Here is a 12,245-nt window from a genome sequence, read left to right on the forward strand (position 1 = left end):
CCTAAAGCAGAGGAAAATAATACAACTTAGAGCAGAAATCAATGAAATTGAAAACAGGAAAACAGAGAAAATCAACAAAGCCAAAATCTAGTTCTTTGAAAAAATGATTAAATTGATAAACCTCTACTAGGCTAACCAAATAAGAGAGAGAAGACACAAATTACTAAATTCTGATACATGTGCTGATTAGTACAAGTACTGATACAGGACAAACTTTGAAAAATTATGCTAAGTGAAAGAAGCCAGTCACAAAGGACCAAATATTATGTGATTCCATTCATATAAAATGCCCAGACCAGGAAAATAGAGACAGAAGGTAGATTACTGGTTGCCTTATGCTGGGGTTAAGGGTCAGGTGGGTGATAGCTCAAGGGTACCTGGTTTCTTTTTGAGGTGATGAAAATGTTCTGAAATCAACGTTGGTGATGATATACATTTCTGTGAATATATTAAAAACCATTGAATTGTACACTTTAAATGGGTGAATTGTATGGTATGTGAACTATATCTCAATAAAGGTGTCTAAGAGAAAAAGCAGGGTACAGAACATTGTATATAACAGGCTAACTGTGTCAGAAAAGAGGGAGGGAGGTTACCAAATATTTCAGCACAAAATGCTTATCTATGCATAATATTTCAGGCAGGACATAGGAGACAGAATATATTTATTGTCTCCAAGGAAGATAACTGGTGGCTGAAGGACATGTTTGGAGGAAACTTCACCTTACATTATCTTTTTGTACTTTTTAAATTTATACCTTGTGCTATATTATTAGGCAGATTTACCATGAAGCTAATGAAGCTTAAGTTTTGGGGCCCCCACTTGCATGGGCTCTTCATAAGGCCCCAAGAGGGGCCCTATTAACATATTTACGTGGTCATATGTGTTTGTAAAAATTCCAAAATTGAGATGTGTTAACTTCAACAGCTGACCTTGCTGTTTCTTTCCACTCCAAATTCCCCTCCTTTACTTCTCCTTTTGTGTGATGTGTGGGGAAGCGAAAAGACAGAATCTGGCTGTAAACATTTTGGGGAAATGGTTAAGGAAAAGTAGACTAAAGAGACACTGTTAGTTTGGGTTATGTGGATGGCAGTCACTTTCACATACAGCAAAATTACTGCTAGTTGACCTAGTGTAGAAATGACTTCCAGAAATATTATCTTATTATTCACTATGCCAACACATCTGGCATTGCAATAAGAAGGTGGAGGGATGGACCTTGAATTTAGACATAGGTAGGCAGAATGATGGGTCCCCAAAGATGTCCCATGTCTTAATTCCCAGAACATGTAAATATGTTATGATACATGGTAAGGGAGAATTAAGGTTGCACAGGGAATTAAAGTTGCTAATAAGGTGATCTTAAAATAAGGAGATTATTGTGGATGATCTGGATGGGCCTAAAGGGTCCTTAAATATGGAAGAGGGAGGCAAAAGAGTCAGTGTCAGAGTGATGCAACGTCAGAAAGACTCAACTGGCCATTACTGCCTTTGAAGATAAAAAGGGACCATGAGCCAAGGAATAAGGTGGAGCCTGTGGAAGCTGGAAAAGGAAAAACAACAACAACAACAAACCAAAAGCAAACTCTCCCCTGGAACTTCCAGAAGAGATGCAGCCCTATTGACACCTTGATTTTAGCTAAGTGAGACCCATCTTGGACTTCTGACCTCTAGAACTGGAGATAATAGAAGTGTGTTGTTCTAGGCCGGGGTGAGTAAATTTGTGGTAACTTGTTACAGCAGCAACAGGAAACTAATATACCATGTAACTTACTTTAATGAAACATGAGAGTGACATTTAATTGCCAGTGTGAGACACCACCACACTCCCTTTGACTTGCCGCCATTGTAAATTTTTGTAGATGATAAAGATGGAGTGTTCATTCAACTTGAGTTCCTGAATGAGAATGAGTGATCCAGCATGGACATGTAATATGAATAAGGAAAAAAATCTGTTTTTAAGCCACTGAGATTTCAGGATTTTTTTGTTGTTGTTGTTACTGTGGCATAACCTGACCTATCCTAACTGACTGGCCCTCGAAGGAAGGAATCATACGACCAAGTGGTTATTTTCACTATATAAAAGGGGGATAAGGGTGGTTGTTTCAGCTTCTGGTAAATACTGCATCCTCATTAAAAGGAACAGTTGTATAATAAATGAGGCAATGAAAAATGTTGTACTAGTGAAGTATTTCACAATTAAAGTGGGAGAGAAAGCCACTCAAAATCCTTAAGGCTTATGCAAACATGATTGATGCATTTCACTTTATTATGAAAATTTTAGTATTATGAAAATTTTCATAATACTTCCTTCCTTAGAATTTCATAGTGTATATTAGGTGACTACCTTTTTATATGACGCGATTATGTAATATATCCTATGGGAAGTGGAAAGAGAATTCAGTCTTTGTTCTAGAGTGGCTGATCAAAATTTATTTTTTGCTATTATATTTTAAAAAGTTCCAGCATCACAAAGTAAAGATATTTTCAAGTAAATGTTTAGGGTGGTGATCAAATTTGACACAACTGCTATGCAGTTTTTTTTCCATAAATGAGCTGTCAGATTTCAGGGCATTTCAAACTTTTCTTGTGCAATGACTAATTTTAAATACTCAATAACCAGTTTTTCACCAATATCCTTGTCATAGTGACATGAATTTTGTGTTATCTTTGTAGATGTCACTATTTTGTGTCAAATCAGCAAGAAATTTTAGAAGTTCCTATTGTGTTCTTATAATTCACTCCTCTTCTTTAATTGTATTATCAGACAGTCCATAAGTCTACTACTTTTATTAAAATTTTCCCTTATGAATTACTGCTTTTGGATGATCTGAAAATATGTTAAAATTTGCTACTCAGGGGCTTCCCCGGTGGCGCAGTGGTTGAGAGTCCGCCTGCCGATGCAGGGGACAAGAGTTCGTGCCCCAGTCTGGGAAGATCCCACATGCCGCGGAGCGGCTGGGCCCGTGAGCCATGGCCGCTGAGCCTCCATGTCCGGAGCCTGTGCTCCGCAACGGGAGAGGCCACAACAGTGAGAGGCCCGCGCACCGCAAAAAAAAAAAAAAATTTGCTACTCAATGTCAGGGTAATTTTTATTCGTTTATATGCTCATTTAAAAAATAATTTTTGTTTCATATTCTATTAGTTTTTATCTGAATTTCTCCTTGGTTCCTTTTCTTTAAGAAAAAAACCAACTTTACTGAGGTATAAGTAACATAAAATAAACTGCACATTTTAAAAGTATACAATTTGATAAGTTTTTATATATGCATGTCCCCGTGAGGCCATCACCACAGTCAAGAGAATGATCATATTCTTCACCTCCAAAAGATTCCTCTTGTTCCTTCATCAAATATGTGCTTTACAAAGATTTTCTCCCAGTCTTTTCATTATCTTAGCAGTGTCTTTTTAAAAGCACAAGTTTTATAAATTATGTTGAAGTTCAATTTATTTATTTGTTCTTTTCTTGATTGTGCTTTTGGTGTTGTATCTAAGAAATCTTTGCCTAACATACAGGTCACAAGATTTTCTCTTATTTTTCTTCTAGAAGTTCTATAGGTTTTTCATTTAGGTCTACAATCCACCTTGAGTTATTTCCCATATGTAATGTGAGGTATGGATTCAAGTTCATTTTTTTGCATATGGATGTCTACTTGTCCCAGTACCACTTGTTAAAAGGCTATCCTTTCTCCACTACGTTGCCTTTGTGCCTTTAAAACATTTTTTATATTTACAGAAAAGTTGCAAAAGTCATACAGATAATTCCATCACTGAGTTTCCCCAATGTTAATTTCTTAGATTTGACAAATGAACTAGAGTTACGTTAAGATGCTGACATTAGTAAATTACTATTAACTAAATTCTAGGCTTTATTTAGATCCCTCTAGTTTTTCCACTAATGTCCTTTTTCTGTGCCACGGCCCAACACAGGATACCACATTACATTTGTTTTCATGTCTTATGTTTTCTTCTTCTTTCACATAAATCAAATAAAAATGCACTAGACCAAAGTCTTAAACGCAGACAAGAAAGAACGTTAAGTGTTATTCTGAAGTGCTAATAGTTGTGGATCTTAAAATTTTAAAGCAAAAGAGAGAATTTCTTTTCAGAGGTCAGAATGAACAGTGTCATTCTTAAATAACAAATATTTCATAGGAATCATCAAAATAATTGCTGCTTTTAATCCATGAGCATTTGGGAAAATACTAAAATGAGAAAAGCTCATTTAACATTTATCCAAAACACTTTATTAAAAATTAATTGGCCGCTGAGCCTGCGCGTCCAGAGCCTGTGCTTCACAACGGGAGAGGCCACAACAGTGAGAGGCCCGCGTAACGCAAAAAAAAAAAAAGTTAGTTTTAAAATGGGAAAATATGTATAAAATTAGCTGGTAAATAAATCAAACAGCAAGTAATAGTCCATTATTGGAGATTTTATTTCAGATATGACAACCCTGACCAATTATTGATTTTTGTGTAATATGGTTATTACAGAAAACCTTATGAATGATTTTTAACTTTCTTGTCAACTGTAAACTAGCTATGACTTTATTCAAGAAAGTGAAGCAAGTTTTGGATGATTTGAATTGGTTTGTGAATGACATTTCTGGTCAGCTGTATGATAACAAAGCTGTAATGAAAGATGTGAACAAAGCATTCTTTTAAAACGTGAACAAGTACACAATACGTGCTCTGTCTAGTTTCTTTAAATTCATTGGAGAAAATGTCACTTCCTCACTATCAGGCTGTGTTGACTTGGATTCAACATTTTGCAACTATTATTTGTGTTCTTTTCAGGTTCATCTGGCAGATGAAGTATTTTTAAACATACATGCCAACTTCGAAGATCTGTCCATAATAAAGCTGTTCAAACTTTGCAATACGGGTTCAAAAACATACTAAGGACTCTAAAACAAATTTTCAAAGATTTGGAGAGAAAACTCACAATAAAGAAGGTGCAACATGTTTTTTCCTAAAAGTTGATAAAGTTCAAATAAACCATTAAAATTTTTAAACAATCATAAGATTATAGGAAAGTTGAGATAATATCATAAAGAACTGTTTTCCCTGAATCATTTGAGAATAAATTGCTGAACTGATACCCATTATGTTAGGTGTATTCTTACAACCAAGGACATTCTCCTACATAACCACAATCAAAATCAGAGAATTGACACTTATACTTTACTACCAACTCAGACCCTATTCAAGTGTTGATAATCATCCCAATAATGTGTTTTAGGGCAAAAGAAACCAGTTTACCATCACACATTGATTTTGTCATGTCTCTATGGTCCTTTTAGGCTAGAACAGTTCCTTACATTCTTTTCTTGACTTTTATGACCCTGACAATTTTGAAATCATAGTAATTTACTTTGTATAAATGTCCCTCAATTTCGGTTTGTCTGATTTTTCCTCATGACGAGATTCAGATTGTGTATCTTTGGCAGGAATATTGCAGATACTAGGCTGTGTTCTTTTCAATGCATCCTATTAGATAGCACATGGTTTCCATTTGTCCCATTACTGATGATAATCACTTTGATCACTTCAATTAAGGTGTGTCTACAAGGTACCTCCACTGTAAAATTAATGTTTTCCCCTTTATAATTAGTAAGTACTTTGTGTGGAGATATTTGAAACTGTGCAAATTTCCCATTCCTTGTCAATTCACCCATAACTTCAATTTATTTGTTTATATCTGTATAAGCTCACACTTATTTTTATATGGTAAAATCTTTTATTATCACTTTTTTGCAATTTAAAAAATGGTGGTAAAATACATAATATAAAATTTAACCTCTTAACCTTTTTTTTTTTTTGCGGTAGGTGGGCCTCTCACTCTTGTGGCCTCTCCCGTCGCGGAGCACAGGCTCCGGAGGCGCAGGCTCAGTGGCCGTGGCTCATGGGCTCAGCTGCTCCTGTGGGATATTCCCAGACCGGGGCACGAACCCGTGTCCCCTGCACTGGCAGGCGGACTCTCAACCACTGCGCCACCAGGGAAGCCCCTAACCTCTTAACCATTTTTAAGTGTATAGTTCAGTAGAGTTAACTGTATTCACAACATTCATTGTTGTGTAATAAGTCTCTAGAACTTCTTCATGAAAAAGTAAAACTCTATATCCACCAAAAAACAACTCTCCACTTTTCTCTCCCCCAAGCCCCTGGCAGCCACCAAATTTGTTTCCATGATTTTAATAGGAAATTTGGAATCATAATTTTGACTGGGGACTAAACTAGATGTTTCATGATAGTGGAATAATACAGCATTTGTCCTTTCGCGACTGGCTTATTTAACGCAGCATAATGTTCTTAAGGTTCATCCATGTTGTAGCATGTGACAGGATTTCCTTCTTTTTTTAAGACTGAATAATATTCCATTGTATGAATGAAACACACTTCATTCATCTGTTGATGGACATTTGGGCTGCTTCCACTCTTGGATACTGTGAATAATGCTGCAGTGAACATGGGTGTGTGAATATTTCCTCAAAATCCTGCCTTTCAATATTTTTGGATATATACTTAGAAGAGGGGTTGCCAGATCACATGGTAGTTCTATTTTCAGTTTTTTAAGGAACTTTCATGCTGATTTCCACAGTGGGTGGGTGCACCATTTTATATTCCTACTGAAGGTACACAAGGATTCCAATTTCTCCACATCCTCACCAACACTTATTTTTTGTTTTGGGTTTTTTTTTTTGATAGTGGCCATCTTAGTGGGTATGAGGTGGTATCTCATTGTTGGCTTAATTTGAATTTCTCTAGTGATTACTGATGTTGAGCATCTTTTCATATGCTTGTTGGCCATTCTTTGAAGAAATGTCTATTCATGTCCTTTGCCCATTCTTTAATTGGGTTGTTTTGTTGTTGAGCTGTTAAGAGTTCTTTGTATACCCTAAATATTAAGCCTTATCAGAAATATGATTTACAATTTTCTCCCATTCCATAGTTACCTTTTCACTCTGTTGTTTATTTTCTTTAACATGTAGACGTTTTTAGGTTTGATGTGATCCCACTAATCTGTTTGCTTTTGTTGCCTGTGCTTTTGGTGTCATATTCAAGAAATCATTGCCCAATCCAATGTCATCAAGTTTTTTCCTATGTTTTCATCTAGGAGTTTTATAGTTTTAGGAGGAGACGAGGATTGAATACAGTTTTCAGAGGGAACATAGCCCTGTCTACAACTAAATTTCCAAATTCTAGGCCTCAGAACTGTGAGTCAATACATTTATGGTTTTTGTGGTGCATTGTTACAGCAGCACTAGGAAACAAATACAGAGGGTGTCTCCCCTGCCCCCTTGTTGCTCTGGCTGGTTTCTAGAAGGTAGAAGAACTTTGGATCTAAACTGTCATCAAGTTCACTGCCCACTATTATTCTCTACTTTTACAAAAGAATTCTGTTACTAGAATTGCTTACATGATTTCCCAAAAAAGGACTGGGTCCTAATTCCATATGCTAACTCACAAATTATCCTGGATAAATAAATATATATATATAATGAGTATATTCGTACATGGAGGCAAATGAACTTCTCCATAGTATAAGTGTGACTGCAATATATAAAGCTATTGAGTTATTGTGCGTTTGTGTCCTTGTCAAGTACTTGCATTGTTAGAAAAAATGGGAAGCTCCATTGTTAGGACTGTGGAGGCCTTAATGAGGTCACTGTTCCAGACTTTTATATACTCTCACTTTTCCCTGACCAGTTAGTAGCTTACTGGAGGGTGGGTATTTTGTAAAAATGTGTGCTCCCTGGGAGCTTCAACTTTATATAAGGCAACAAGTGGAATGGCCTTTCAAATGTGACTTGGCCATTCCTGAATATTCATCATGACACTCGGTTTGTGTCAGACCCCAGACATCCACTGATTAATAATAACATCTCCTTCCAGCTACTTTCCCATTTCTTTGCTCTTTACAACAATGCAATACTTTTAAAAACTATCTCCTTTCTCTCCTCCCATTCCCTCCTGAATTCACTCCTTTTATCCTCACCACTCCATTAAAATCATTCCACTCAAAGTCACCAATGAATTCCAGATACCAAACCAAAAGGTCAATTCAGTCTTCATTTTATCGAAACCCTCAGCACATGACACACCTCACTCCCTCTTTTGTGAAACTTGTCTTCTGAAACCCCCCTCATTTTCTCTCCCTCCCTCCTTTCTCCCCCCCCCCCCCCCCCCCCCCCCCCCGCTTCTTTCTCTCCTCTCTCTCTTCCCCGGTTCTCTTACAGGCTGCTGCCTCTGTCTTTTTGGTTGCATCATTCTATTTTCCCTATTTCTAGGCATAGGAGTCCTCTATGGTTCAGGCTGCTGACATTTTTTTCGTTATCTATCATTCTCTCAGTGACCTCATCTGGTCCCACTGCTTTAAATAGTATTTAGACACTGATACCTTGCACAGTCATATCTTTAGCCATGAAATTGTCTCTGAATTCCAGATATGTACAACCAAATGACTACTTGATATCTCCACTTGGTAGTCTAATCGTTCTCTCAAACTCAACATACCCAACATGAAACTTTTTATTCCTGCTCCCACCAGAAAATGTTTCTACCCCACCCTCCAGTCTTCTTTATCTCATTTTTTTATTTCTTAGGTCAAAAACTATAGAGATAGCCTTGATTTCTTTCTCTCACATTCACCTTTTGTCCATCAACAAATGTAGCTGGCTTTAAAATATACTCAGTCTCACTGCTTCTCCACTGCTATTACCTTAATCAAAACCACTTTAGGGACTCCCCGGGTGGTCCAGTGGTTAAGACTTCGCCTTCCATTGCAGGGGGTGCAGGTCTGATCCCTGGTCGGGGAGCTAAGATTCCCACATGCCTTGCAGCCAAAAAACCAAAACATAAAACAGAAGCAATATTGTAACAAATTCAATAAAGACTTTAAAAAAATGGTCCACATCAAAAAAAAGAAAAATCTTAAAAAAAAAACAACACTTTAATTTCAAACCTACACTAATGCAAAATCATTCCAGTTGGTCTACCTGCTACCACAACTGCTCCCTAACAGCCTCTTCTTCAGATAGCAACCTGTGATAAAACTTAGGATTATATCACTCCTCTACTCATATCTTTCCAAGTTTCCTGTCACACCATGAGTAAAAGCGAAAATCTTTACCATTCCTTATAAAGCCCTACACAATCATGCCCCCAAACACTTCCCTAAACTCATTTCTGACCATTCTCCTCTTCCCTCATCCTACCATCCTTTGCTGCTTCACTTACCCTTTAGGGCATCTCCACTTACCATTCCCTCTGCTAGAATGGTCTTCTCCTTGATATCTACATAGCTGACTCCTTCACTATCTTTGGATCTCTGTTCAAACTGCACCTTATAAAAAAGGGCCTTCCCTGATGAACCTGTATAAAAATATCCTGCCTTATTTCACTTAATAACTTTAACACCAATTGGTATATTTGACCATTGTCTATCTTTCCTCATTAAAAATAAGCTCCAAGAGAAGAGGGATGTTGTCTGTTCCACTCAGTGCTGCATTTCTAGCTCCTAGATCTGTGGTCAGCACATTTGTTAAATGAATGAATCTCTCCTACCTGGAGAGAGATGCTAACTATACAATGTCCTGGTTTGAACACCATATATGACTTCACATAAACCCCTCTTCCAAGACATCCTGAATACTGCAGCACCACCTCTTTTGGGGCTAACCCTTAAAAGCATGCACATAAAAGCACTCAAAAAGTGAAGTTCATGAGCTATATGTTCTTCAGCCAAGTTAGCTCCATAATATCCAAAAATAACTCAGTCATAGAAGATTGGGAGCCCCCCAAATTGATGAAAATATATCCACTGCTTCAGAGAAAAATTACCTTTTCATTTCTTCACTAATCTTGAGATGAAGGAATTTTTTTTTCCAATCTGGCCCTTAGAACAGTGCCTGGCATCTAGTAAGCAACTCAGTAATTCCTGAAAGAATGAATACACAGAACCCATTGGTAATTAAGGCCTTTCAAATATTGGAAGACACTTCACTGCCACCCACATATCGATAGCTTCCCTAACCCATCTTGGCCTGCCACCTAGTGGTAGTTGCTTCCAACACTATGCTAGGGTCCATTCTGTCCTAAGAAGACTCTTTCTGGTAATCTCCATCTTAGCTAATTTCTTCAAGAAGCGGACTCCAACTGAGGTCATCATTCCAAGATTTGGGAGCCGTTAGCACAAGCAGCTGTTTTACAAAACAGTTTTTGAAAAAAAAGGAGGCACCACATCACCGTAAGGAGGACAGAGATGGTTTGGCACATGTATACTACTAAGAGCAAAGGCTCACCCAGAGTGGCTCTAGGAGGCATAGAACTCCAGAACAGTCTGCTCGACGAGGGAGGACGACTCTTCAGTCTACATCCAAGTACAATGATTGTACTGACCACTGCATCCCATCTAAGACAATGAATACACAAAATATACTCGTGTGCAGCCTGACATGCAACTCAAAGTTTCAGAATGTTTATCTTGTTACTGACCATTGTTGGCAATTGCACTTATCCCAACACCCACTCTAGTACGCTGGGACACTGGTGACCAGGCACGTAGCTTCCTTTAACCAGTATGGTGTTAAGACTAATTTTAAGGCTGTTTTGAGAGCAAGTAGTGTCATAAGCTCACTTCTAATATAAACCTTATGCTTTACATTGATGTTATTTGAAATAAAACATAACAAAGCAATGGTAGTTTTTCCAAACTACACATCTTTCTTTCATGTTGAGAATAGAGCAGGAGGCTATCGCCATGCCCTCAATGGATTGTGCTATCTCCTACTTCAAGTCAACTCGTGCTCAAATAAATTTTCAGATATAAATAGGAAATCAACTGTTTTAGAGTAGCATTTGTAATGTTTTTGGAAAAATACCTTAAGTATTATCTTAAATACTCGTTAGTAGCATTATCTAGGTATGATGATAGCTTGATCTAGAACTCAGTTGCACTTAACACAACAAAAGGCTATTTCTATCACTGCTATTTTATTGTGTATTAAATATATCTAAAATGTATATTTACAGTTCAAAGAGTAAAAACACATGAGTACCAACCATTCCGATTAACAAATACATTATGCCACCTTAGGAGCCTCCTGTGGCATGCTCCCTTGACTGTATTCCTCTACCTCCCTGCCTCCGGAACTATTATGCTAAATGTTGTTCGTGACTTCCTTGAACTTTTCTATTGTTTTCTTTACATAGGCATCTCTAATACACACTCAAAATTTTGCCTGTCTTGGAACTTTATATAAATAGAATAATACGGTGTGAATTCTGTGACTTGCTTCTTCCAGTCAATATAATTGGAAGACTCATTTATGGTGTTGTGTGTAGCTAGAGTTCTTGTCTTTCCAGCCTATGTAGTATTTCATTATTATGGGTGCCCTGCTATTTATCTACTCTATTGTTGGTGGGCATCTGAGCCATTTCCAGTTTTTTTGCTGTTGGAAATAATGTTGCTATATACATTCTTGTAAATGCCTCCAAGTACAAAGACACAAGTTTCCCTGGTGTATACATGCACCTTTACTTTACAAAGCAATGCTAAACTGTTTTCCAAAGTGGTTTTAACAATTCAGACCCTTTACAGCAGTATTCTTCATTGCACCATCTCCTAGCCAATACTTAGAACTGATTAAACTTTTTTTTGGGGGGGGGGGCCAATCTAGTAGGTGTGAAATGGTACCTGTGATTTCAATATGCATTTCCTAGATTACTAATGAAGTTGGGTATCATTTCATATATTTATGGAATATTGTGTGAAATATCAGTTCATGTCTGTTGCCCATTTTTCTACTGGGTTTCTGTCATTCTCTTATAGGTCTGTAGCTTATTATATATTCTTGATACTAATCCTTTGTCAGTTTTATGTGTTCCAAGTGTCTTTCCCCAGTTTGGGGCTTCTCTTTTCACTTTGTGGTGTCTTTTAATGAACAGTTCTTAATTTATTCACATTTATCAATCTTTCCTTTTATGATTTGTACTTGTATCTTAAGAAATCCTTCTCTAATCCAAGTTCATAAAATTATTTCCTATATTTTCTTCTTAATAGACTAGCTTTGCCTCTCCCATTAAATCCACATTTAATACACCTAGAATTGATATTTACGTATAACATTAGGTAGATCCCATTTTTCTATTTCAGTATAATCCACAGCATTTCCATCTTAGCATAAAATCTAGCTTTCATATATATGTGGTTTCTGGTCCCTCTATATTGTTTCATGGCCTAC

General features: G+C 37.1%; 1 long non-coding RNA gene across 1 annotated transcript; it reads right to left on the bottom strand.

Moving 5' to 3' along the window:
* Positions 1-8,205: 8,205 nt before the first annotated feature.
* On the bottom strand, positions 8,206-11,725 carry LOC141275777 (uncharacterized). Its single transcript, XR_012324069.1, has 3 exons — positions 10,305-11,725; positions 9,844-9,940; positions 8,206-9,375 (listed from the first exon to the last, which is right to left on the bottom strand). It is a non-coding gene; the product is annotated as an uncharacterized lncRNA (long non-coding RNA).
* Positions 11,726-12,245: the final 520 nt, after the last annotated feature.

The sequence above is a fragment of the Tursiops truncatus genome, chromosome 11, assembly GCF_011762595.2.
Source record: "Tursiops truncatus isolate mTurTru1 chromosome 11, mTurTru1.mat.Y, whole genome shotgun sequence".
In the NCBI taxonomy this organism is placed as follows: Eukaryota; Metazoa; Chordata; class Mammalia; order Artiodactyla; family Delphinidae; genus Tursiops; species Tursiops truncatus.